This window comes from Drosophila nasuta, chromosome 2L (assembly GCF_023558535.2).
Source record: "Drosophila nasuta strain 15112-1781.00 chromosome 2L, ASM2355853v1, whole genome shotgun sequence".
NCBI lineage: Eukaryota > Metazoa > Arthropoda > Insecta > Diptera > Drosophilidae > Drosophila > Drosophila nasuta.
Window position 1 is genome coordinate 11,388,595 of NC_083455.1, and position 27,985 is coordinate 11,416,579.

At 39.6% G+C, this 27,985-nt stretch overlaps 1 long non-coding RNA gene across 1 annotated transcript; it reads left to right on the forward strand.

Moving 5' to 3' along the window:
- The first annotated feature begins 7,884 nt into the window (after positions 1–7,884).
- Positions 7,885–27,924, forward strand: LOC132798920 (uncharacterized). Its single transcript, XR_009633998.1, has 3 exons — positions 7,885–9,026; positions 17,727–17,838; positions 22,180–27,924. It is a non-coding gene; the product is annotated as an uncharacterized LOC132798920 (long non-coding RNA).
- The last annotated feature ends 61 nt before the right edge of the window (positions 27,925–27,985 follow it).

Genomic DNA, 27,985 nt, shown 5'->3' on the forward strand with positions numbered 1-27,985 from the left:
TAATGCCCAAGAAATCAGCGAGCGTAACCGCAAAGCCAAGTCAAGTGCAGAATGTGCTCGCATCTTGAAGTAGCTGCGAGACAACGACGCCTGCCTCATAATTTGCCACAGCCAGAGTCAGAGTCAGAGTCAAAGGCAGAGGCAGAGTCAGAGACAGAGTCAGATTGAAAGCCAGCAGCGTGATTAGCGTTTTCCAAGCAGCGCGCGGTTTCAATTATTACACCTGTTGTTCGAGCAGCAACAACAGCCCGACCCCTCAAAAGAATTGCGTTTGCTGCTGCTGTTATTCATAATTTTTTGTTGGGTAAAATGAATTTCCATAAGATAGTATGTACTTTGCAGCTACAAAGCGTGCTTCCTGCTAAGCCATCAACCAGCAATACTTTTGCGGCAAGATGGCGTGGTCTATGCTTCAGTGTTAATATCAATACCCAGTGGCCATAGCTGTGGCCAGAGCTGGGGCAGAGATAAGATCAGAGTTAAGAAGCTGCTGCTGCAGTGGTTGCTGTTGCATCCTCATCAATGATTGTGCGTTCGGCCATCAGTTCATAAATATTTCTCGAGCTCAGAGATAATCACAGGCTCTCGAGTTACTCGAGCTTGTCAGCAAGTGGCCTGGCTACCATTTAAGGTGTTAGCCTGCCACACAATCCGAACAACAATCGGTAGCTAACTAACGACAACAACAACAACAACCACAACAACGACGACGACTACAACAACTTCAACCTCAACACGTTCACGCATCATTGCAACGGCAACCTGCAACCTGGCACTTGTCCAACTTGCAACTTGCCGCTGCACTTTAGTGGAAAATTGATTTCTGCTTTTATTGTTTTTAGAGCGTTTCATATCTCACGTCATCTTGCACATAGTACGACTTCGACTTCGGCTTCGAATCTGTATCTGGCAGATACTCAGCTCGAGCAGCTGGCAAATCGATGACGTTTATTGATATTGGCTTATTGCACGATAATAGAGTTGTTATTGCACTTTAATTGAAACGCTAAACTGGCGCCATCTAACGCTAGGTAGACACTAAGCTGCATGTTTCAAATTTATGAAAAGAATTTTCAAAAATCTTTAATAGATTTTTAATGCCAAGTGATAATCTTTTATGACTTACTTCAAAGTGAAACCCATGGAATGGTAATACTTAAAAAAAGAGAAAAATAAGAAAATAATTTTAGATGAGAAAATGCAAAGAAATGTTACTTCAATGTTACCAAAGTGGAATGTCTGGATGAACTTTAAAAATAATGAGAATCTTTAAGAATTATACATTTTCAGTTATGTTCATTTAGAAAGTTATTGAAAAATACTTTTGATTGAGAGCAATAATATCATCAATTAATAATATTTATTTTCGTTTAAAAATATATATTTTTTTCAACTCATGTTTTAAGGAAATACAATTATGAAAATGTGCAAAATTCGAGGTCTAGTAATAATATAGCAAATCCTAAATGATCGATGAAGTAGTGCTTTGTAATTATAGCAATTTGAATGTCATTTTGCAAGCTTTTCGTTTTGATAATCAATAAGATGATGACAGAAATTCTAAATAATCAATAGCTTTGTGTAACTATAATCAATAGCTTTGCTTACTCCTTAAAACGTTTAAATATTTTACAAAATTTGACAGTTAGTAATTTCATTAACTATTTGCATTCTGTGTCAAATCTATTGAGTAACTTTTAATGACTGGTTTATTATTCATAATTTGATAATAATGTGTAGCCCTTTCATATATAAATAAGTAGAAAATAAAATAAATAAATTTCAATAATAAATGTACTGTTGATAATATAAATCAGGTATCTTTAAATTCTAGTTTGACAACAATATCTTCTATGCTTACTATATGTGATAACTTGTCTATGTCAACTGTATGATATCGATAGTAGCGTGCATGCTTGCTATCGATAGTAAGCTCCATAAACAGTCATATTTTCTGTAGCGCAGTGTGGAAAGTATTAGTTAAGAATGCGCTGCTAAAGCTTTGCGGTAACTGTACCACTTGCCAAGCCATTTGCAAGCTGCGTGTTTAGCACATAATTTTTTACAATTTTCCATTTCCAGCAGCAGAAGCGGAAAATATTTGCCGAGTCGTTGCCACAATGAGGAGTCAGCAGCAGTGAACAGTCAGCTTTGAGGTTTGCTGAGGCAGCCAGCCGTTCAGCCATATTGCATGTTTGAGCGATAAGAGTCTAAATTATTATCATAGTCATCGAGGGACCGAGAGGCAAAAACCTAGGGCAACCTAACGAACCTGCCACAACCTGACGATCTGCGGCACTCTGCGGATCTTCGAAGAAGTCGCCATACATAAGTAGTTCACTATATGCGGTGGACCTGTTGCACATGCTTTAGATATATTTCTCCTTCATTTTTGTTTTTTTTATTTTCTGCTCCGTTGACTGCGGCAATGTGGCATGAAAGCATCGAGAGGGCGGAACAGAGAACGCCTTCAAGCTGCAGGTTTGCAGCTTGCAACTTCGGGCTAAATGCTGGAAAATCGTAACAATTTCAGCCACAAAAATTAAACGCTTTTCTCTCAAAAAAAAGAGACACACAAACAGAGAAAAATTATATTGTTTTGGGTGACATTTGTGGTAGTCGTTTTGTGGTTGTTGCTGTTAATGTTATTTTCGTTGTTGTTGTTGTTGTCGCACATGCGCAGCATTTAAAAAATTTATTTCGCTATCACAGATCTGTTGAGGCAGCCAGCCGTAACGTTAGACAGTGGCAAACGGCGGCATAACTAGAATTTGACAGTATAAAAATACCAAAAAAAAAGAAAAAAAAAGAAAAATAAATAGTAAAAGAAAAGAACCCATTTTGGGATCACAGAATTGTCGTGAGTTGTACTTGTTGTTGTTAGAGTTTCAGTTAGCTCGTAAAATAATTGTCGGCTCATAACAGGAGCTGCCTCAGAGAGGGAAGAACGAGGGGAGGAGGAGTCAAAGTCGAAGTCCGAGTCGGAGTCGGAGTCGGAGACAGTGAGCTCTGGCAATAGAGCGCGACATATCACATTGGCCCCGGCTTATGGAGCAAAGAACTGCCCTGTAATTATGATGAGGCCAATACTACAAGAAACTGACCCTAAACGCACCGCTTTTTTTATTTTGTATTTTTGCTGGCCGCTCGACTGGCCCCTAGTAATTAAGAAATCCTCTTTCTGTTTTCTGTTTTCTTTTTTACTTTTTGTTTTTTACAGTGTTTTTTTTTGTGTTTTTTTGGTTGGGTTTTATGTCGGGCAGCGGCAAAAGTTTCACAGAATTCTGTTTTTTGATGACTTCACTTAAATGTGGTCAAAATGGTCATACATGTTTGGCTTATTGTTGTTGTTATGATTATTATAGTATTATTATTATTATTATTATATTTTTTTTTATCATTGTTATTGTTATTGTTTCTGGTAGCAGGCTACTAGTGTTTTGTAGTTGTTGCCGTGCCAACTTTACATTAAGCTGAAGCCCTTTTTCTCTGCTGCTGTTCCTGCTGTGCGGTCAATTGCTTTTGACCCGCCTGGCCCCCTTTTTGGCCCAAAGCACAACAGATTTGGGCCTGTTTTTGCTTTTCGACTAAACATCCGTTAGTTCGTTTGAAGTTTGAAGTTCTACGGGAAGTTCTTGAAAATGATTTTTTCCTGTTTTGGTGAAAGCTCGTTAGTTAGAACTGTATCGAAACGAGGAGAAGCAGACAGAAAACTAACTAAAACTAACTGCAGAGGCTTTGAGGATTGACGCCAGCTGTTGCCGCTGTTGTTTCTGTTGTTGCTGCTGCGCTCACACATGTTGCAACTTTCACCCGAAATTGTTGCAGCTTTCCCAAAATGCAATTTGCAATTGCATTTGGCCAATAATTGCAAACTAATGCAACGAAAACAATAACACAAAAGCCAAAACAACAGAAACAGAAAAGAGTCGAAGCAATTGCACAATTTGTCGAAACGAAATGTCAAGGGGAAGCAGCTCCAAGTGAGGAGAGGGGGCGAAAGTTGTGGATAGTGGAGAGTGGTTAGGGGAGCTGACTGAGTCATGCTTAGAAACATACTGCTAGAGACTTTTATACCTCTATAATACATATATATCATGTGTCTGTGTATACGAAATTGGAGCATTAACTGCTGAGATGACAGAAAGTACTTTTTTTGCTTCCGTTGTTGGAGTTGATTCGAATTCGAGTTACTCTATAGATTGCTATTTAATGCCGCGTCATTTCCTTATCAAGACAAGCTGCAAAATGTCACCAGCAATAGCAACAACAACAGCAACAGTAACAGTAACAACAACAACAACAACAGCAGCACCCACGGCATAATTAATTATCCCTTCTCTCTCGATCATACATAGCTATAGATCCGGCGCACAGTAGCGCCCATTTCTGGCTTATTCCATTGCACATTTTAACTACTTTTTTCTATAATTTTATTTTGGGTTTTTTTTTTGTTTTTCGTTGTGTGTTGTGTTGTCTGTCGTCTGTCATGCAGGCTCAGAGATAGTGAACGGCTGTGCACCCCTATAAAGCAGCCACAGAGAGAGGGCCATAAACATTATCGCATGTTCTACACTTAGATCATCAAACCGGGGGTTAGACTCTGAGCCACACACAGGTACATCACTCACACACATACCAGACACACACACCATCGCACAACCGACAGATCGCACAATAACAACGCGCCGTCACGGTTCGATGACAATGTAAAAAATAAAACAAAATAAAATAAAATAAAAAACGCATGAGTTTCGAATACACGGGCATTATGGCATTTTATATAGTAAATACTGTTAACGTATCTATCTGACATATGACGAACAGCTAGCCAAAAAGCTAGTTATACCCTGTAAATTCACCCATATTTGTTTTTTACTCGTATAAGTAAGTTTGCAACAACTCTAAAACGAACAAAAAATGTGAAATTCCAAAAAATTAAATTTGTACCAAAAGTATAACATTATGACATTTTATATAGCAAATACTAAAAAAGTATTTATCGAACACAAGATGAACATCTAGCCAAAAAGCCAGTTATACCCTGCAAATTTACCCATATTTGTATTATATAAGTAAGCTTGCAACAACTCTTAAACTGACATGAAATGTGAAATACAAACAAAGTAAATTTGTAGCAAAAGTAGAAGATTATGGCATTTTATATAGTAAATACTAAAAAAGTATTTATCGAACACAAGATGAACAGCTAGTCAAAAAACTAGTTATACCCTGTAAATTCAGTCATATTTGTTAAACATAAGTATTATTATAAGTATTATCGAAAAAACTTCGAAACAGAAATGAAATATAAAATTCACAAAACGTAGAATTGTAGCAAAGTAGAACTAATAACGTTATGCAATATGCCTGTTATACCCTATTTAATTTAATTCAAATTTGAGCTTATAAAAACTTTAGTACACACAAAAATGAAACAAAAATCGATTTACATAAAAATAAATTTGACGGATACCAGACTTAATAAAATAAAATTCCACATTCTCGGGAATATTTATTACACGGTAACTTGTAGTCTTGTACTCTCTTGTTTACATCCCACAACCAAATTGCAATGCGCCTAACGAACTGTTCTGACTGTTGAAACAACAATAGATTAGTCGCATTATAGTCATGTGTAGTTACTAAAATTCTAAAAATATCTCAACGAATACTTGCACGCTCATCACTCATAATCCAAATACCTTTTGAATACACTCACACTGAACTAGCTAATGATACACCTATTTAACTAAACTAAACGAACACAGACGTATTAACATTTTATTCATGAGTAAATCATAAAATTTTGAAAACATATTCTTTTATACGAGTAGTACGCAACTCTAATTCAAAAATTTTTTATTTATTTATTTTTATAAAGTTTATTTTCTTAACTGGTCTAGTCTTGCAGAAATGTGTATTCATTTGTTTATTACAATTTTCTGTTGTTAAAGAAATAATTGAGATTTATTTTTATTTATTTTTGTTTAAAATAAATCTTGCTTGGATCTATTTTGTTCTGAAGTTATAGTGGACAATGATTATGAGTTTGAGGTTGTACTTATACATTTTAAAAACTATTTTCATTACGCAACGTAACTTTAACTAGAAAGCAGTAATGAAATGCCTTATGAATTACCAATAAGAAAATCTTTAAAATCTTTTATTCAATTTTGTTAAAATCTAGAGCTGATTAATAATAACAGAAAAAAATAGAAATATAAATAGAAAATGGAAATAGAACAAAAATATGCTCAACATAATTGAAAAGCGTTTTGAATAAGTTTTGCGTATAAATATCAAATTGATTTAGCTCGCTTTAATAGCAAATTATTTGCGAAAAATTGCAAGAAATACTATTAAAACAATGAATCAGAGTTCAAAGAGAGGAAAGCCAATTGGCAATGAGAATCGATTTGGGAGCATTGATAAATTAATGGGAGTGAAAAGACAATAAATAGATTAGTAATGGAGTAAAGCCAAAGATATTAAGGATGTAAGCTAAATGTAGTGTTATACTTTTTGGGGAATTATGGGATGATAGAAGCCTGGTGGTCAGAGGAAGGTAAATATTTAGCCGGGATCATTTACAGCTCCTCAGCGGTTGTTGTTTGTTGGCTGCTTAGTCAAATGGAAAGCTGCAACAGCAAAATGTGGCAGCCACAGCGGTAACAGCTGCAGTTTGTTGCTGCAACTAATTGCATTTAGTCACCGGTCACCGGGAACAGATCGTCTAACGGTTGCTTCCGTTAAGCAGACGTTGCAAAGCCCCAACACCAGCAACAAAATAGCGCAGAAAAAAAAAACAGCAATATGGCGAATGATTTTGCAATGAAATCAAAGCAAAACATAGAGCACCCAGAAAAATAGCAACAGCAAAACAGCAATAGACAATCTAAGTAACAGTAGCTGCTAAAGTTCCACATGAATGCAGCTGGCAAAAGCTAAAAAAAAAGACGGAAGTTGCGGTCATTGAAAGGTAGCTGCATGGCATCCATTGCCAGTCCTGATCAGAGGATGATGATGATCGATCATAATGAGCAATTAGACTATACAAAGGGAGAAGAATGAAGGTACCTAGAGGTAGGTGCTTGACGCGTGGCAAACATCCGATTGCCGTTGGGATACTAGAAAAGTACATTCTTCGATGCGATTCGATGAGATGCGTAGCTAGTTCCGGTCTTTATAATAAGTCCGCAGTTAGGCAGTTAAGAAGATTGCTTTTAAACGATATTGAAATTATAGCTGGGCCAATGTAAGCAATTGTCAATCGGTGTCTGCTAGCGGAAGTCCGACCCCATCCGTCTGTCCATTCCTCTGAGCATTCGCCAGCAAAGTTCACATGGAACAGGTCAAACAGTGAGGCGAATTCGCTGCTGTGTGTGTGTGTGTGTGTGTGTACCTTTAAAATTCTGGTGAAAAGTCGGAAGCGCTGTTGCTTAAGCAATATTGTGTCTCAGGTTTTTTTTTGGGGGCACACACAGCAGGGAGGGCAAGAGTAGAGCGCACATGGCGACAATTTAGCCAACGAAACTGGAGTCAGAAGCAGAGCGACTCCACGGCTAATGATCATTTGCGGCGACAGAGAGCAACAGAGAGCGACAGAGAGAGCGAGAGCGAGAGAGTGGGTTACACACAGAGAGCGAGAGCAAGCGGCAGCGCAAGAGCAAGATAGCTATAGAGCCGACAGCGAACAGGTAATTACACCTGTGCTAATACGCTTCACTGAGCGCGCCATGTGCGAGCGAGACAAGCATAGGAGCTGTGGAGAACGACGACGACGAACTCGACGTCGACGTCGAGCGGCAGCCCGTCGAGGTAGCTCGGCGAGGTTACAAAAACCCCGTACCAGAGACGAGCCCAGACAAGTCGCAAATTGGAACGCAAGCGAGCGAGTCGCGTAGCACAAAGCAAAAAGATACAAAAAAAATAAACTAAACGTACGCTTAGAACTCCAGAGTTTTGTTAGCCAGTGTGTGACTTAGTTCGACGCTTCAGGCCAGCGATAGTTGTTGCTGCTGCTGTTGCTGTTGTTGGTGGCGCGTTCGAATTTTTTTGTGTACGTCGCTTTTGGTGGTGGTTACCTGTCGTGTTGGCCACGTTTGTGTCGATCCGATCAGTGCACCGTCAGCGAGCGGCGCGCGCAGTTCGTCGTTCGTCCCCAGCAACAGTCACACAGTCAACAGTCAACAGTCAGCAGACAGCAGTCGAGCGGCAATAGCGCCAGCTGCGAGCGAGCCAGAGATATCACACACAACACACACACACACAACAACAAGCAAAAGTGTTAGATAAACTGATAATACAATAGCAAAATAGAAATAGACATGCACAGAAACGTGGCGCAAAAAACAACAACAACAACAACAATAAGAACTCAACAAACAACAATAAAACGAAAAAAAAAAAGAAAACTATATATTAAAAAAACAACGAGAAATGAGCAACGTCAACGGCGAAAACGGAGAACGGCAAAAGCACAGCGCACAGCGCACAGTGTCAATAAAACTCTCGAATTCATTAACACAACACAAAACGTTCTATTAGTAAGCACTTGCAAATTTTGTGCTCCACAACGAGAAGGCGAGAGGAGTCGAGAAGAAAGCGAGGACAACACAGCGGAGCATCGCAGCGTAGAGAAGAAGAGTCAAGCAGAGCAAAAAATTAGCGTTGAGAGACCCTATCGAATTGGGAGAAGCAACAGCAACAGCAACACCAACTTGTTCAACAGCAACAGTTGAAAGGTCTAAGCTATCAAATAGAGGAGAGCACTGCAAACACACACACACATACACATGGACTCAGCGACTGGCATAAAACACCTCATAAACGTCAGACGCCAGACAGAAGAGACTCTCAAAAAGTTAGAGCCCATAATAAAAATCAACAGCGACAACAACAACAACTACAACAGCAGCATCAGCAGCAACAGCAGCCGCAACATGAGCAGCAACAAAAGTAACAACAACAGCAGCAACAAAAGCAACTGCTGACCGTTGTGTCCTTGGCCTCCAAAAGGGCAGGTGAGTTCAATATTTTATTATGTACAAAATAACGATATTATGTATTGTGTTCTCCTTATATACGTTGCTCTTTTTGGTCTTGGTTTTATTACCATTTTGCCATGCATCATTAATCAGCGTCAACTAATAGATCTTTTGCCTCAAATTATGTTAGATATAAGTTATTCGTGTAGAGATCAAAGATTTACCTGCTAATGTTCAAATGTTAATGAACAAAGAGACCCTTTTAACCCGCAGCTACATACATATATATTTTGTAGTTGTAGTTTCTCGAACTGATTCACTTTTAAATGCAAACATAAAACTTGTAAATTAAGCAGACTATTCGTTCAATTTCAAGTACTTAAACTAAATATGGCGAAACTTTTAAAATGCCAAAGAGAATGATTTCATTATAGTTCAAAATAATTTTTAAACAGTTTTTAAGTTTGAGAACCCGACATTTTAAAAATATGAATTTTCTAAATTTGTGAAAATTCATATTACATTCATAATATCACAAAGATACAAGTTTTTTAAATCTTTTGCCAGTTTATTTTATATTTTATAGTATTTCTTTTACTATATTTATCACAAATTTCTTTCTGAAATTATCCCCATCTAATTTTCCTCGAAAAAACCCTTTCCGTTAAAAATAGCTCCGAATGGGTCTTCAACTTTTCAAGCTTCTAAAAAATCCCCAGCTTCATGTGAACTATATTTAGAGCTAGCTGAAAATTATAAGCTTCAAGCTGAACGCTATCCATAATAGTTAACAATGAAAAGAATGAAACAAATACGTGTCTTTCTTTTTTTGCGCCATCATTTTCAATAATTTGTACCTAAGAGAGAGAGAGAGAGAGAGAGAGAGAGAGACAGGTGGGGAGAGGAAAAAAAACATTTAGCGGCGCTTTAAACAAGTCAATAAACGATTAAAATAATGATTTTTCAAAAAAGCGAGTGAGAGATGGGATACACAAAATTAAAAAATGAATTATTTTGTAACCCACACAAAAGGCAAACAGGCCTAAAAAATAATAATAATATTACAGACAAAAGAAAAAATAAAAGATAAACTTAAAATGAGGAATGAAAAAAACAAAAAAATACTAAGCGAAGCAGAAGAAGACGACGAAAAATTGTATAATAAAAGGCTGCTGAATCGACAGTTGGACAGTTCTCGGCACTGATATTTTTTTGTTGTTGTTGTGTGTGTGTTTTTTTTCTCTTTTTATTTTTGGCTATAATTGCGAGCCAAGTCGCGGCAAGTGACATCATTTTAGGCAACTTTTTGGATTTGGCAAACAAGTTGTACTCGAAGAGTAAAGTTGTTGCTCGCCACACTCGTTGTTTGTGTAGTTGTAGTCAGGGCTTAATTGCTATGACTTTATTAGGTTATCAGTTGTGCGATTGTCTGAGTGTATGTGTGTACAGGAGTGTGTGTGTGTGCGTGTTGATTTTGATGTACCAATGTTGTTGTGTGTTTGAGTTATGTCTCATTAGCAACACGTGTGAGCCTGAAACTTGAACTCCACCACAGCTCAGCTCCGATCAGCTCAGCAACATGGCACACACAGATACACACAGAAACACACACATTCATACATGAACACATACAGTTGCAATATCAATTACAGCATGCCACAGGAGCAGTCGCAGTTGCAGCAGTTGTTGGAGTCAGTAACTGGTTTCTTTTTTTTTACTTGGCTCAGTACAGCACAAAATGTACGAGAAGCAAGCACTAAAACCAAAAAAAAAAAAAAAAAAAGGAAGGAAAAAAGAAATAAGAAAAGCAAAATCTCATTGCTGTTTGGGACACCTCCTGCACAAAGCTGAAGCTGCAGCTGAAGCTGAAGCTGGCTCCTGCAGGTTTCAAGTTGCAAGCATTTGCCTTGGACTCCGACCGACTCCTAAAATGACCCAGAGCTATCCACACACACACACACACACAGCTCTTGCTGTGGCCATAAAGTTGCAGCAGCAGCAGCAGGAAACTGAAAGCAGCAACAATTTGCAAACTCATGCCAAGGCAGCCTTAAAAGGCCGCTGCTTTACTCCGATCTACAGCAATCTGCTCTGACTAAATCCCTGGCAAATAAAAGTGCGTGATTTGTGTGTTGAGGGCAAGTGATGTGGCCACCATCCACGGTGCAGCCGAGTGAGGCGCAAGTGAGAGACAAGTGAGAGACAAGCGAGAGACAGCGCCGAGAGAGCGCAAAGTGTGTGTGTCTGCCGACAATCCATCAGGTCTGTTGACCCCCAAGAGGCCACAGAGCTCTGCTTCTACCGTTGACTCTCATACTGACTTTGACTCTGATTCCGACACCAACTCTGACTCTGACTCTGCCGCTGTTGGTGGCAGTTGCGCGCCTGTCTAATTGCCGTCAAAGTCGCAACACTTAGCCAGGCTCAGAGTCGTGTGAATCTGCCACCAGTTGAGCATCAGCTTCAACCTGTAATAATTGCCAGCGGGTCATGCAGCAGCTTCAACAGCTTGAACAGCAGCAGCAGTCGCAATAGTTGAAAGTCTCATCTTCAACTTCAACTACAATCTTGAGCTTGAAAGTTCCTTTATCACACACTTGCAAACGTCAACAGTTTGCAAAAGTGTTTCTCTGCCTGCTTCGTGCACAGATCACACACAACACTTAACCATGACAATGAGCTGAATTACAACTAACTGCAACACGAGACGAGCACAACTACTTAACTCTAACGAGCCGTGAAAATTTAAAGGATAATGAACTCCGAAAACGAATGGCAAAGCACTTAAACTTCCATTAGAATGCCTAATGTTTTGGCATATAATAAAATGGAAATGTTGAGTAGGGATTTTCACCGAAGGGTTTCAAATTTCATTGACTAGTTAAATGAGATTGTTGAATTCGATTACAGAGAACTTCACTATTCAGAGTACATATTATCAACTGTAAAGAAATATATATATTTTTTTAAAATTATATTAATTTCAATACTACTTTTGTCTGTACAATTATACATCAGCATTAAATTAACCCTTTGGCTAACTCTTTAGTTTAGATTGTTTTTTTTATGCGCTTCGGGTAAAAACTTTATATTAGCTTGACTTTTCAGCAGAGCAAGTGTAGTTCGGAGTCCAAGTGTCTTGTTAGTTGGCTTCGTTGTAGTTGTGGTTTTTTCCTTTTTTGGTTTTTATTTTCCGGCATGTCGAGCACTTCTGAAAAAGTTGCTGCGTTTCCTGGAATGGTCTCAGACCCTAGCTCCAGAGTCAGAGTCAAAGTCAGAGCCGGAGTCGGAGTCAGCCAGGGGCCAGACAATCTCACTCGCTCATTTTATGTTTTATTTATTTTTATTTGCTTTTTTGTGAATGTGTGTGTGTGTTTTTGTTGTATATAGTAATATGTGTACCTATGTTTTGTTTGCTTTTTACATTTTATTTTCTTTTTTTTAATGCTGACGGTAGCGATGACCTTTTTCGTTGTTGATGTTGTTGTCACATTTTTTTCGGCAGAAATTGTAAAAAAGATTTTGTTCAAAGCGCCGCTGCGACGGCGGCGATCTGCGTTTGGGGCGTTAATGATCGCCGCTGGGCCCAAATGGGATGAACTAACTGGATTGGTAGCATTGCAAATAGCCCAACAATTGGTCAAAAAAGAAAAACGAAAAGAAAGGGTTATTGCTACCGGTCGCAAGAGCAACACACGCAACATGGCAACAAATGGCATCATTTAAAAGCCCATCAGGGCAGGCAGCTTAGCTCTGAGCTACAGTTACAGCTACAAGTTTAGCTGCAGCTTTGATGTTGCTGTTGTTGTCCAACTCAAAGTCACAAAGTCAAAGTCAGAGTCAGCCACGATGAAGACGAAGAAGACTCCATCTTCATCTTCAGCTTCAGCTTCATCGCCAACGTTCAGCGTCCATCGTCACACAGGTGCACAGCAGGCAGTAGTCACAACATCGCACTGCTCATATATCTTTTGCGCTTTTGGGTTTGTCCAGCTGCAGCTAAGAGTGGACACAGTCCATGAGAGAGAGAGAGAGAGGGTGAGGAAGCAGCAGAACAGAGAGGGGGAGGCCGGCTGCTTCAATTGATGCTGACAGCGAATGAAAGGCGCTGCTGCTTGCTCCAAACCGAGCTGAGCTGAGCTGAGCTGAGGTCGTAGAAGCAGCAACCGCAAAGACTCTGACCAGCGACTCAGACTCAGACTCCGACTCAAACTCAGATTCAGACTGCGACTCTGACTCTTACTTCCTCTAGAGAACCAGTTTGAAGCCACGACCACGACAACGTCGACTCCCCAGATCAATTCTAGCAGATTTCACTTTTTTTTTCTGTGTCTCTACTCCATACGTTCGCTTCTCGCCAAGTCTCGACTCTCGACTCTGGGCACTGTCTGTATTTTTTTTCTTCTGCTGCTCGTTTTAAGGTGCAGCTCGAACAGTTGCAACTGTTGCCTGTTGTCTGCTTGTCGTCGTTTTGTTCCTGCAACGTTCACCAGCTTCCAAGCTGAGCTCCGCAGCTCTTCTGCATTGCATTTTTATCTGAATGAGTCGCGCAAACATGTTGTCGTTGTTGGCTTCGTTGCATGCCACAAATGTGCGATTGGCATGTCAAAAGAATTATGTATTGATTTTTGATTTCGCATCGCGGAAGAATCCTTCTTCTTCTTCGTTCGATATCTTCTCCTAGGCAACTGTCCGCCCCCAAAAGTCCCATTAAGGCGCTACAAAAATTAAAACTCATGTAACTCGCAAAGGATGGCCAAAAAAATACAGAAACAACAAAAACAAAACGAGTTTGCTCTGAGCAAAGTGGGCGCCGCTTGGACGGCGAAAATGAATGACACTAAACGCTACTGACAGCAAACATTTGTCGGTCGACTATCTCAACAGGAGTAGTTAATTACTTTTGCACGAAATTATGTTAGTTAATTGATTAAGCGTCGAATATTTTGAGCGCTTTTGATTACGAACGAACCAAGCAGACAGCTAGACAGCAGCCAGTCCAAAAGAAAACAGGCTCTAGCCGTGCCTTAAAACCAAAAAAAAAAAAACTCCACTCAAAAATTGCAACAAACTCTGGCGAAAATACTTCGATCGCAGCCTCTTGCTGCACCCACCCACGCGCTGCAGGCAACGAGCTAGGATGGGGATTTTGCTGCCGCCTAAATATGTACATGGGCGGCACTTTTTTTCTGTAATGGCGGAGGGGGCTTTAACATCAAATAACCCGGCACGAAGCACAGACAAGAGACCAATTTAACAGCGGAGTTGTGCTGCTTTCAAGAGAATCGATCAGAAAAATATAATTAAACAAGACTTTCCCTACTTGAGCCAAAGTAGTTAATCCTGCAATCGATATTTAGCAAATGAAAGTTGAAAAGTTACTTTAGGCAGAACATTTAGCAAGCAAGATGAACTACGCTTCACTACAGAAAGTATTTCTATTTAAATTATGAGTAAGAAGAGGAAAAGAAAGTATTTTAATTCAAATACAGCTAAATACATTTTTTAATAAGCAAAACAGCAGTTAGAAAGAAAAGTATCTTATGATCTAACCCCTATCTGAAAAATAAACATCTTAAAGTTCCAAATTCATCTACTATACTGCATATTTGAAGCATCAAATCAGCTGATAAAAACGTATATTAATGTTGTGTCTAAACTGAAATGCATATTTTAAACATCGGTAGCTGATGAAAATGTATTTTTAAGCTTAAAGAAAATTATTTCACAATTACAAATTCAGCTAAATGCATAATTTAAACAGCAAAGCGGTAGCTAGATAAAAATGTATCTTTAAGTTATGTAACATTGAGACTCTAAGCCAAAAAGTAGTATCTCAAAGCTATGCAAATTCGTAGGCGCTTTAATTAGTTTGCGCAAATTAAGATGTAGATCAGTGTCGATAGATTAAATGCTGATAGTAAATCTGATATCATCATAACTTATGCGCTGACTGTGAAAATCGAAAACCAGCTTCGGCTGAGTATAAACTTGTGTTTTGTTGAGATCAATTTGACCATTAGCTGGCCTATGATAAAAAGAAGTCTGGTTTTTCTGTATTCTTCTGTATTTTCGAAAGGCAGCACTAGCAGAGATAAGCGCAACACAGCTTAGGCAGATATTGATCTATAGAAGATCTATTGAAGACAGGTTTTTAGGGCCAGCAGCTTATGAAACACACATAATACAATTTATGAGCTGAGCTGAGTTAAGTGAGAGAACTTGAATGCGATAGACAGCCATTGCTATTGTTAATAACTATCTATTATAGTTGTTCACAGAAATATAATGTAAGTGTGTGAGCGTATGTGTGAGTGTGTTGTTAATAACCAACAGATACACACACACAAATTAGTAGAGGGCCAGACAATAGAACGAATCGTTTCACATTGTCATTTAAAGCTTTGCCAACGCATTCAAAATTGCGCGCATTGTTTGTGTGACTCGCATTGTTGTTGTTGTTGCTGTTAGTGTTGTTTTTGTTGCTCCTCCTCCGTTACTGTCAACTACTCGACACACGCAGATAACCACAAAAACACAAACAACAACCAAAAAAAATAAAATTACATACACGACTTTTTCATAACAGTCACGTTTTTCTCGCTCTCTTTTCTTGAGTTTTGTTGTTGCTATTATCATATACACATATATTTGTTACTTTTATTTGCTTTGCTGACGGGCCACAAAACAAAAAGCAGAAAACAAAAAAAAATCGGGAAGCGATATTCAATTGTAGCACTTCTGACGCATCGAGTAAGCAAACAAATCAGTCCGAAAAAAATGTAGAAGAAGAGGGAATGGAAAATCTTTTAAATCAGATTAGAAACCGGGAGAGAGATACAACAGCTTGAGCTTCATCAGCGTTGCTTACACAGCACAAAATAAGATACAAAGCTGCACACAACTACATACACATACATACAATGAGTTCGAGCTCAAGAGGGAGATTATGATGTTCGGAGCGCGTTTTAGCCTGGCACATTGCATTGGCACTCAGACGTCGCCAGGCTGCCAAGTTAATGACAGCTTCAAGTTACTCGCGACTCGACTGCGACTGCGACTGCGACTGCGACTCTGACTTCGAGTTCGAATGCGGTCTTTTGGCTTTGACTCTCTTGGCAATTAGTTAAGGCAGGCCACTCGCGCCATACGTGGCGTATACGTAATATGACTATATATCATCAACGCGCTCTCTCGATCGCTGTGTGTGCGCGCGTGTGTCTGTGTGTGTGTGTGTTTGAATGATGAGTGTTGAGTGCTGGCCTGGCAAATAATTGCTACTGTTCATCAGCGTCGTGAGCTGCCAACATATAATTAAGATCCGGACAACAGCAACAGCAGCAGCAGCGCCTCGTAAAGGTCACCAAAAAGTCTCATTCTTCCGTTAGCGCGCTCTATCTCTCTCTCTCTCACGCTCTCTCTTTCTCTGTCTTTCGGACTCTCTCGGATCATTTAAAACGCAATAATTTACTAAATAAGGCAGCAGCCGAAAACATCAACGAAATGTGCATTTGTGCATAACTTGGCACAATTATGAAATACTTGAAAGGCTTCCACTGTCGAAACCGGTTGTGGCGAGAGAACCCAAAGAAAACTTCATAAATAATAATGAAGGATAATGATGATGATGTTGCAAGCAGTCAGACGGACAGACGGACAGACAGACAGGAGGAAATGCCACGCCAAGCTGGCTGCAGCAGAACTGGCTGAAAGTGCCGCCAAGATTTATGCATGTAAAAACTGAGTGTGTATGCGTGTGTGTGTGCAGGATGAAGATAAATACAACAAAGTCTGGCAGGGCATTAAAACTTAACTTCTGCATGCAAGCCGTAGATGAAGATGAAGCTTGAGGCGGGGGTGTCTTTACACGCAGCTCCGCGGGCCGCTTTATTTGTCAAGATTAATTACAAAATTTGCGTTAAATCATAATTTTCAATGTTTTACGACACAAGAAAAGAGGGGGAAGAGAGGGCAGCACCTTCCGCTGATTTACGGCTGCTTGTTGTCGACTCGTTGTTGCCGCTTGCTGTTGTTGTTGTTGTTGTTGCTGTTGTTGTTGACAAGCCCACGCTGACTGGCCAAAAAGGCGTGTGGCAACAACGAGAGAGCATTTGCCATTTTGCCTGGGAATGACATTTATGGCCTCGCTCTGTGCCATACCAAATGAATTTCTGTCTACAATTATTTCTACGTTTTTTATTTAATTTTTGTTTTGTTTCGGTTTTTTTCTACTGATAAGCTGGCCGCAAAAATTTGATTGGAAAAATTGGTTGTGCTAAATTTAATAGCAAACTGCGCAAAAACAAGTTTTATTTTTATTTAATTTCAACAAAAAACGTTCTCGATAAAAGCAGCTCAAATTGCAATTATTGTGCTAAATAATATTAATTAGAAGAAAGCAAAAAGCTTTAATAGCTTTGATAAGCTCTTTTAATGTTTGTAATCGAAATTTTCTGGGAAAATTAGTAACATTTTATTGTCTAATAACAGGCAGGAAACAATAGATATTTGCTGGCTATAAATCACATATTTAACATTTACGAAGAGATTAAACAGATATTTTGTTCTGAAAAAACAGTCCAGTAAAAAAATACTTAATAGGAAATAACTTCGAGATTAAAAAAGTATCTACAAAATATGCAATTACTTGGCACTTAACTAGAACATACGATAGAGTTAATTAACTTTTTTAATGTGTGAATTGTATTAAAGTAAAGTTTTATTATTTGCTTGCAGCGCAACAACGCAACATCAATGGGGGCAAAAATAGAGGCTGGCGGCATTTGACATTTCCCCGGAGTCCTTTTTGCGGTGCATTTGCGACAAATGGAGCGAAGTTTTGTGGCAGGTAAGCGCAAGCGACTTTTATGCTGTTTATGGTTTTAATTAAGAGAGAAAGAGATAGGGATATAGAGAGAGAGAAAGAGAGACACGAGGTGCAACATTGGTGCAGCTCATTAGCAGCAATTTGTTGGGGCATGCCGACAAACAGCGTTTTCATGTGAAGCGCACACGCTCCCAGAGCTCCTCAAGCTGAAACCTTATATGAGCCTAGCTTGCTGCGTGAGTTGTGCGTGAGTGTGCGAGTGTGTTGAACTTGTTAATTATGCATGTGGTACAGTTTTTCTTTGTTGTTGTGGTTGTGTGTGAGGCGTTATCTATCAAGCCAACGTAGCAAGCCGAATCGTTAAATTCAAATTGACAGCGTCGCACAATCAGTGAAAGCGTGTGAACTGAACTTGAGACTTTGCCAACAGCAGACGGACAGACAGATAGACAGATAAACAATAACAATACATAAAAAAACCACAGGGAAACAAGAGCTAAAATACAAGCTGAGCGCCGGATTTGCCTAATGCATATGCAAAGAAACTTTGTGTGGCATGAGCCGGTATGAGGAGGAAGGAGGCAAGAGGCAAGAGGAAGGCACAAACAGAGTGTGGTAGCCGACACATAAATCTACACATGTTTGCACATTAGCCAAAGGCACTTTAACTCTATGTGTGCTTGTGAGCTTCCAAGCTACACACAACATTTGCCATATCAGTTGACAATTTGTCAACTGGCTGCGACTTGAATGACATTTTCCATACCGACCAACCGAACAAACAATGGACAATAACAACAACAACAACAACAGCAACAACTACTTGCCGATTCCAATTCATGAAATGCACAATTGTTGTCTGCTGTCTGCTGTCAGCAACAGCAACAACAATAACAACACACGTATTTCAAACAACAACAACAGCAACAGAAGTCATTACTCGTTTTGTGACTAGACCGAAAGCATAATATTGATAAGTGTTCCAAGTGAATTTCATTGCACAAGTGGCCTTATCAAAATACCTTTACCTATCGCACACCCACACCTACATGCTTAAGGTGTAAAAGTGTGTGTAAGTGCAAGTGTGAGTGTGTGTGTGTGTTTGTGTTTGTTTAAAGTGTGAGTCAGGTTAATAGATTTCGTTTCATTGTCAGAAACATTTTGTGGGCTATATGTCATCGTTTTCATTTGACAGTAGCTGTTGTATTTCTTCACACACTGCTTATGAAATACGAATAATTGGACAGACAAATATACCACAATTATAGATATATACTATATATAAGAGTACAAAATATACCAGACTGTCAGGCAAAGGAACTAAGATCCGATTGCAGTATAGGTTTTTTGCTATCAAAAGTGATTCTTGAATAACTTTTACAATTTGTATGTGCTTGAAACCAAATTTTCAGGAATCTTACATACTATAATTATAAAGATTTGTACATACACCCAAGAACGCCACTTTTCAGAGCAGAAATAACAAACAAAGCTTGGGAGATCAACATCTTATAGTTATGAAGTCAACACAAATTAGAGTATTAATATTTGTGCTTGTATTAGTGAAAGGTGTGTCATAACAAAAAACATATATATAAAAACGCTCGGGCAAAGCTGAATTAAAAGTGAGAGAAGGTTCTCCAGCACACATTAAGCGCTTAGAAAGGAGATTTGTTTCATGGAGTTTTAGCCTTGAGTTCAAGTTGTAAAGCTGCAGGTGAAAAACCTGATTTTAGATTTTGGCTCGTAGGTACCCAACTTTTTTATGGCATATTATCAATTGAGGCAAATGATAAGCCCCAAGTGATCATAAACTATAACTATATATACACTTTTCCAAAGCAGTTTATGGCCTCGTCATCTATCATTTCGCATCTGAGAGAAGCTTAAAGTTGCGCTCTTTTTTTCTTAGTTGGTCTATGATCATTTGAGTTTGGTCATAAATCCGCATCTATTACTTATCAGCAGTTGGGAATCTGTTCGGCTCCTGTGCTCCTGGCCAGCTTCGAGCTGCAGAGAGATAAATGTGCCCGCGAAAACTTTGACAAGCGATTAACTTTACAATTTATCGCGTGGTCGACAAAAAAAGAGAGGAAAACAAAGTCTCAATTGAAGCGGCGATTGTCGTAAATCTTTTCCTCTCTCACTGACTCTTTCTCTCTCTCTGTCTCTTTCTGGTGCCGCATGTTGCGTCATTAATTTAACTAGTTGTTGCAACAAGCGTCTGGGTCAGGCAGCCTGATTAAAACATCAGGCCAAGAAGTAAGCTCTGTTCTGTTCTGTTCTCTGTGCTACCTGCACAGCTGCCACAAGTTGTGCAGTGGCAAGTGGCAAGTGGCAAGCGTTGTTGTGTGCCCACTTGGCGTATTTATTTATGCATGTTTAAACATATTTAATGTCATTATGGGGCACCCAAGACCAACACGCATTTAATTATGCTCAACGCATTAAATTAATGAACATTTTTATCAGCGTGCCGCGCAACGTAAACTCTCAAGTTGCCATGCAGGTTTTCTGTTCATCTTCTTGTTGTTGCTGTTGTTGTTTTCCTTTTCGTTATCCGCGCCCAAGAACCAAACTGCAACGTGCCACAGTTGCAACAGTAGCTGCCGCTGCCGCTGCCGCTGTTCCAATATATTTATTGCAGCATCCACAGCGCTGTCGTTGTCGTTGTTGTCGTGTTGTCTTCGTCGCCTTTTGCCGCGTTTTAATCGCATTTAATATATCATTTTATTAAGCCAATCGTTGGCTGTCGCTTGTCTCTGTGTTGTTGATTCTCTCTTGGGATTCTCACTTGAGCTCGACGCTCGCGCTCGACACTCGTTGCGTCTGCTTAGCGTCTGGCTTGGCAATTTGCGTAATGCTGTCATAAGGCTGTCAGTTTATCATTCTCGACTCGCGCTGCTTTGCATCTCTTTATATTAATTTCTTGAATGACTTAAAGCGGCGCCTCTAGCGACATGTGATGACACCTAACTAAAGCTTCACTGTGGCAGTTGAAGTCGCAGTTTCCAGTTGCAGTTGCAGTTCGCAGTTTGCACGCTGTCCACTTGACAGCTAGATGAAATGCAGCAATGCCTGGCATTTAATTGTGGCATGTGGCAAGTTCCAAGTAACTGCCTAGTGTTGTTTTGCAGCTGCTGGTTAACTGCAAACAGCATTCCACAGCTCAGCTCAGCTCAACTCAACTCAATACAAACCAGCCAACAAAGCAGCCAACAGTCGACTAACCAGGCCAATTGTCAAATGCATCGACCAAAGCCACCCTACGAGATCGCTTTCAGTTGTCGCGCCTGCCTCTTGGCGCGTTGTTTTTTGTGGCCCAGCCCCAGCCTGTTGCCTGTTGCTCTCTGCTGACCACATAACTTACAACAGGCCAGCCTTACAGAGTAGAGTTCCCAGTCAACAGCAGTTCCCAGTCTTTAGTCTTCGGCCTTCAGTCTTCAGTCTCCACAAGTCTTGCTTGCAACTACAGTCTTTACTATTTTGTTGTTGCTTCGCCTGCTCTCGCTTTAGTTTCCTGCCTTTAATGTTGGCTCTATTATGTAGAGCAGCGGCATTAGCCGACGGCAGATGGCCAACGAGCAAGCGCCTAGATAATGCCAAGGGAAGTCTTACAATAGAGCTCCCAAGTTGGGGGCTGTCGAAGCAGAACTGATGTGTGCATAATTTAAGTGAGCATGTGGCTGAGGATTGTAGATGCTATGCCACAGATTAATTTGTTGCAACTTGCCACAAAAAAAAGTATAAACGATATTAAGAAAATAAAAGCTACATTCAAGTGGCAAAGAAAACTGTGTATATTTAAAAGAGTTCAAGACTTAAATTATTCAACAAATGCTTACAAAAAAACTGTTGAGAGCCTTTAAAGTAATTCTGAATTTCCTTTTCAATGCAAATTGCTTGTAAAATAAGTTACACAAATCGTTGCAAAATGTGTAAAAGAATAGTTGCAATACAAGTATTTTTAAAAGTATATATTGGAAAATCTTGCTAAATAATGATAATACTATTTTAAAAAGCCTTTAAAATATAAATTAAAATTATTTAAATGCATTTAAAATATTTCGGTATTAATTTAAAATGTTTTCGAAATTAATCCCATTAAAAACAAGTGACGTAAATCGGGTAAAACACATTTAAAGAAAAGTTCAATAAGAAAACTTTAAGAAGTTACAATAATGTGTTTTAAGATGAAGTCAAGTGTTAAGAATAATTAAGTAAATTCAAACAAGAAAAAAAATATTTATAAATGAATGAATAAAGTATATTTAATTTATCTTCTGGCAGCCCTCGCGGCCTTGCTAGTTACAACGCCTTTCATTGATACTTATGTTGTGTCTCTCTCTCTCTCTCTTTCAGTGTTCTCTTGCAGACAACTTGAACATGTCAATCACGATGTGAATGTGGACTTGCGAAATGGCCGCGAGACGCTTCCTGTTGGGTAAGCTGATGCTGCTGTTGATACCTGATACATGAGACAACTAGGCAAGTAGAAGACAGTCAAGACAGACAGACAGACAGTCAAGGGGCAGTCAGATTGATGTTTAGTCAAAGCAAATGCCAATGCCAAGAGTTTGACAAAAAACTTGACTTGAACACGCACACGCAGAGGCACAGTTGACCCTGCCTAAAGCGACCCCTCGCTGACCTTTACCGCCTGCCGCGACTAATTTATCAAATAAAAGCAAAGCGAAATTGAATGTCGGTTCAGAGACGACGACGACAACGACGATGCATAATTAAGCTAAAAGGAAAAGACACAGAGCGAAAGGAAGGCAGCGCTATAGCGCTATATTATGTTTTTTTTACCTCTTTTTTTGGGGGTCTACAAATGCGTTTTTAAACCATTGAGCAACGCCTCTTTCTAACAGTTTTTTTGTTATTAGTTGTGGTTTCCATTCGGCTGTTTGATTTTTGTTAATTGCCGCTTATTAATCTTAGGGCTATTTCGCTGTGGCCTGTTTAATGGTCTTGCAAACAAAAATTCTAATTAATGAAATATTCGGGGAGAAAAAGAAAAAGCCACATTTTGTTAAACACAAAACAAAATTCCAAAAACGAAACTATTCTGGCCATTGTTTGGACGTCTTTCGACAATTAATCAAAAAGAACAGGCTCAGAATCCACAAAAAGAGAAAAAAAAACTGTAGAATCTTCCAATAGACAAAGCCTAGGCATTGTCTATGAGATTGCTCGACGATCTTGCTCAGTGCGGCGCATTGACAAATTTGTTGGCAACTTGCAGCTTCAAATTAAGTCATCAATCATTTTGTGCTGTGATATCAAAGCAGCCGCGCTTTGATTAAACTGAAAATTGAAATTGAAATTGAGGGGCGACATTCATAATCAAATGATATTGAAAGTCAAGATGGTGGTCCAAACACAGATCTCTCTCCCATTCGAATTGACGTTGGTACAGTTTGAGTTGCTAACGAGTTGAGTTGATTCGAGTAGACGTAGTTGTATTTTCTGTGTTTGTAGAGTTGAAAGTTGCCAGGTAGATATCGCATGTGATTGAAATGAAATATAAAATTACATTAAATTACCGGATGTAATTGCGGTGGTCGTGCCAGTCGCTCAACTCAACCCAACTCGACTCAACTCGACTGAACGCAACGCAACTTAACTGAGCTCAGTCTCAGTAGCAGAGCGTCTGTCTGCTCTCTTGCTCTGGTCAATGAATCATGGCCAAAACGAAGTGCGACGCAATTGTAGTCAGGGCAGTTGGGACAACAGGGCAGCAAAAAAAAAGCACAAAAAAACAAAAGACTCTGGCAACGAACTTGAAGCACTTGGCGTGGGCGCACGCTCTCATGACCAAAAACGAAACAAGAAAACAGGAGAAGAAGTTGAAGCAGCAGAGGGCAGTTTCTACATGTGTGTGTGCAAACCCACGCTGCACTTTAAAAACTCGTAAAAACAAACAAACACACACACACACACACAGAAGCGCACGCTGTGGGCCTCGCAAGTCAATGACATTTGTCGTATCTTATCAGAGGCAAACGATTTTGTCAAACGAGCAGCAGCAACGACAACAACGACAACGACGACAACTGCCGGCACATTAAATGCCACTTTTTCACGCCACACGACATTTTCAATGCGCATTTAGTTGTCAATTATTTTTGATAGCCAGTCGCATGCCGATAAGAACACACACATATAGCATGTCTGGTTTTTGTTTCTTTAGTTGCAGTGGCAGCGGCGTAGCATCCAAGATTTGCATATTGAGCGGTTGTTTGTATTTGCCAGCGTTTTGAGCCGCAGCGGTATTAGCCCATTTTGGGCAGCGACTTTCTAAGGCTAAAGCACACAACTGGTTAAAAAGGCATAAGATAGTTACTTGCGACTGACACAAATCGCTGACAGTTTGCAGCTTTCGAGTTAATTTATGAGTGAGATGTCGAGAGATCTGGCCTAAAGTATGCGGTCAACAATCATGGCCAAAACTAAATTGAAGCCATTCGTCACGAAATCTCAATAAACTCTTCAATGAAAAACTAAAAATTAAAAATAATAAGCCACAATTATTGCCATAGATTGACATATTTTCGTGAAGATAAATTTAATTGCAGGCTTCCATATTTTTGTTAGCTTCCTTTCGAATTTATTTAATGTGCAATTGATTTATGGCAGTAACAACTCATTTAAAGTTGACTGCTAGCTCAATACGGTATTAATAATAAATTAAAAGAATTATATTTACTAGAAGTATTAGTTTTACATTAAGTTTAATTTGAGTGCTTCGAATAATAATTTATTGTCTGCTCATTTTGTTTTTTGGTTTAAATGCTTCGAATAATAATTTATTGTCTGTACATTTTCGTATAATTTTTAAATTGGTATTCAATTTATAATGTGAAATTATCATCAGTTTCACTCAGCATCGTAATGCCGTGGAAAATTGCATTTGTTCACATGCTTCGATGTTGTACAATCAGAGCAACTCTTTGTGACCCATATAAAAGATTTCAATTGAAAATATATGTATATGTGTGTTTGCGTGTAACACAAAGCGTGCAACAATTTTCGTTGAAAACAATTTGCAGCAAGCAAACACAGGCGGAGAAACAGACTGAAAAAAATGAAAATAAATATTTTCGCAGTGCATATGCCACGCACGTAGCAAAAGCAACACAACTGTGCAACAGCAGACAGAGAGACAGACAGAGAGACAATCAGACAATCATGCACATAATCATGCCATCAATATATGGCAATTATCAATGAAATTTATAACAATCCACGAAATGTAACGAAAACATAACCGACCAATAAAAATTTCATTTTCATAAAGCAGGCATCTCAAAATCAGGAATTGCGAATGAGAATGAGAACGAGAACGCTGGAGCAGCTGCAGCAGCAACCAATGTGAATGCCGCGTGCTGTGTCCAGTTCAGTTCGTCATACTCAAAACATGATGTTGTATTTCTTGTTGTTGGCTGCGTTGTTGCTTGTTGCCTGTTGCCTGCTGCCTGTGATCTGCATCATAAAAACGTGCCAGATTGATGCGTGATTGAAATGCCAATTGGCTCAAAAAAAAAAAGTCTCAAGTTGTAGATGAAGCTGAAGTTGCCTCGTTATTGTTGTGTTGTGTTTGAGGCACGTCGTTTGCTACAACTCAGAATCGGACTTGGACTCGGATTCAAACTCGGACTCTCGAGTGGTAGAAGCGCGTGTGGTTACCGTTAAGGCCTGCTTAAGAGGCGTCTTCATACCTAAAAACACGTATCTTCAATCTTTTCGCTCTGTCTTCCTCTCTCAGTTTGCATTGTCATTGCAGACAATTAGAACTGGCTTTGATTCCGTACAGAATAGAGAGCATAGAGCATTTGACTGCAATTTGCTTAAAAAGGCCGCGTTGATAAACGATAAAACAGTTTGCTTACTGTTACCTTTTGGCCATATACGACAACGATGATGACGACGATGTTGTTGTTACCGATTTCCGTCGCTTACCGTTCTTAGTTGAGTTGAGTTGAGTTCTTGTCCATGACATGGTCAAGACCATGACTAGTTTCTTTTCTGCTTTTTCTTTTTATGTTCTACTCTTTGCTTGCCGGGTAACTGCACTCTGCTAAGCAGCTTGTAATGCTGGAAAAACGAAATGAAACAACAGAAATGTGACAAAGAAGGAAACGTGAAAAATGAGAGAAAACAAACTGTCAACGCACATAATAGCCAAAAAAAATTCTTAAGAGCATTTATAAATTATTTCGGTTACAACAAGATAACAACAACTATAAGCAGCTTTATGCTGAAAAGCTATTCAAGACTAATAGACTGATAAATCGAACTTTTTCTGAAGGTTGACTGTTAGTAAAAAGTGTTTTAAAAAGTTTTGAATTCAAATTTAAAAAGCGAGCAAAATATCTTTATAAAATCGTATGTTAGATACGATCTGGAAAGTTTTTTGCTAAATTAAAAAAGAATATATAAATATCCCTATTTGCTGTCAATACAGAACTACTTCATCCTTGGTAGTGCAATAAGACTTCCATATTAGAACGCCTTTCTTGTTGCTCGAGGTATTCCTATTAATATTTATGCGTTTTGCCGATGACGCTTTGGCTGGCTGTGATGAATGAGTTTTGCGCTGCTGTGCTGTGCTGTGGCAGCAGCTGCAGCTGGAATCTTGAATCTTGGCGGAGCAACTGGCGCCAAGTGAACGGCGACATTCGACGGGCGGCCAACAGCCAACTGCCAACTTCCAACTATCAAGTGCCAAGTGGCAAGTTGCTGGCCTGGCCATGTAGGGCAGGCAACGACTACTAACAATCAATGAAAGAGAGACAGAGAGAGAGAGAGCGATCGACTGTAAATGACTCTCTAAGTCCATCTCTTTCCAGTTGCTGTCTGTCTGTCTAGCTCAGTGGCAACAAATTGACCATTTCAATTAATGAAAAACGCACTTAAACATTAAAGAGTTGTTCGGACTGTCCGTAGCAGGGTCTTCAAGTGTTGGCGCTAATGATGCGATGAGATGCGCGTGGATGCGATGCGAAATGGAGATGGAGATGGGGCTGCGAATGGAGATGAAGATGCCGAAGTTGCCACGCTGCGAAGCTGCGAGATGCGAGATGTGAGATGTGGAGACATGTAACAGCGTAGACCGCTCACATTTGCATATTTTGTTGTCGGTTTGTCTTTCTTCAGCTGCCTTTTTTTCATTTTCGCTCTGACGCCGATGATTATTGCCGGGGCCAGAGATTAAGCGCGTAAATTTGTCGTTAAAAATCATGTTCAGATATTGCGAGGAGATTGAGGGGAAAACAGGCGAGGGGCGAGGAAGGGGGAACGATGTTAACTGCGACACGCGATTACGTTAGCGGGCTGCCTTGAGAAATGGTCAAACAGCAGCTGTTGAGTTTTTAACTGTTTCGCGTCGTTGCTGTTGTTGTTGTTGTTTGTTGTCGTCCGAGTGGAGGTTTGATTGCGCCGCTTTTTGATTGATGGCTGTCGCCTCACGACGCATGCTCGGCATGTCTATGATGCGAAGACGGTCAGACTGACTGACTGACTATCTGACGAACTTGCCTAGCTGCCTATAACTGCCTAACTGACTGACTTCCAGACTGACTGCCTGACTGCCTGACTGACGTACTGATTTACCGTTGCCTGATAAGCAGCACACAACACACAAAAAAGTGGCAATTACATGAAATGGAGCAGCCGAAATTCGGCATTCGACATTTCGCCATTTCGCTATTTTGGGCATTTGCATAAATTGGCCGCAACGAAGCGAAACATAGCGAAGCGAAACGAAAGACTTAGGCAACAAACTCGATTACAATTTGCCATCTCGCATCTCGCTTTCTTCGTGACTAATTTACGGCGACGTTTTCCCAGCCCCAGAGCACAACAGCCAACCAAAGTCAGAGACCAGAGGTCATTTGTAATTCACCAACCAAGCAATGAACCAACGAAAAAACCAAAAAAATAGCAGTCAAAGCAATTTTCGATGTTACAATTTTTTGCTAGGCAACAGCTCAATTTCGTTGTGCCCCCAATTTCGTGGCAGCGATCGCCTTGGCTCAGTGAAGCGCAATCGCGCATTGAAATACATTAAACTGCGCTGCTTAATTAGCTAAGCTAACATGATAACTTTTTAATTGGCTTCCTCTGCTGCTGCTGCTTCTTTTAATAATCATAATGTTGTTTG